Raw genomic sequence first — 1,002 nt, forward strand, 5'->3', positions numbered from 1 at the left:
AAAATATTCACCAGTGACACATCTGACAGACGTTTAACATCCAGAATATATAAAGAACTCAAAAAACAAAGAATCAAGAAAGCAAGCAACCCAATTAAAAGATGGGCTAAGGATATGAACAGAGAGTTCTCAAAAGAAGAAATAAAGATGGCTAAGAAGCATTAAAAGGTGTTCAACATCATTAGTAATTAGGGAAATGCAAATTAAAACCACGTTAAAATTTCATCTTACCACAGTCAGACTGGCTAAGATCAAGAGAAAAAATGATATTAAATGTTGGAGAGGATGTGGGGAAAGGGGACTGCTCATCCATTGCCGGTGGGATTGCAAACTTGTGCAACCCGTATGGAAAGCTGTGTGGAAAACCCTTAAAAAACTACAAATGAACCTACCATTTCACTGAGTTATACCACACCTTGGCATATATCCAAAGAACTCTTCCTATTGCAGAGATACTTGTACAACCATGTTTGTTGCTGCTCTTCTCACAATAGTTAAGAGATGGAAGCAACCTAAGTGTCCCTCAATTGACGAGTGGATAATGAAAATGTAGTTCATTTATACGATGGAGTTTTACTCAGCAGTAAAGAAAGATGAAATCATGAAATTTGCAGGTAAATGATGGAACTAGAAACTGCTATACTAAGTGCAGTAACACAGACTCAGAAAAAAAAAATCGACATATGTTCTCCCCATTGGAGAAGCACATTTACAAATGGATTCTGCTTCTGCCTAGGAGTTGCTCTTGTCCTGGGAAAGGGACTTCCTTTCTCTCCACTTGCACGTCATCTCCTTCCTTCCAACTTCTCTAAAGAGAAGAACAGTAGGAAACAGGCCTTAATAAGGGAGATATGGATAAAAATTGGGTTGGTTTAAGGGAGGGGGGAAGGGAAGGGTATACAAGGAATATAGGGGACAAAGGGAAAGAAGGAGCTCAAGAGAGGTATGACCATAGGAGAAGGGTATTAGTAAGGGATAAAGGTGGAAAATGGGGCCACCTTA

This window comes from Nannospalax galili, unplaced genomic scaffold (genome assembly GCF_000622305.1).
Source record: "Nannospalax galili isolate Female #2095 unplaced genomic scaffold, S.galili_v1.0 scaffold191, whole genome shotgun sequence".
In the NCBI taxonomy this organism is placed as follows: Eukaryota; Metazoa; Chordata; class Mammalia; order Rodentia; family Spalacidae; genus Nannospalax; species Nannospalax galili.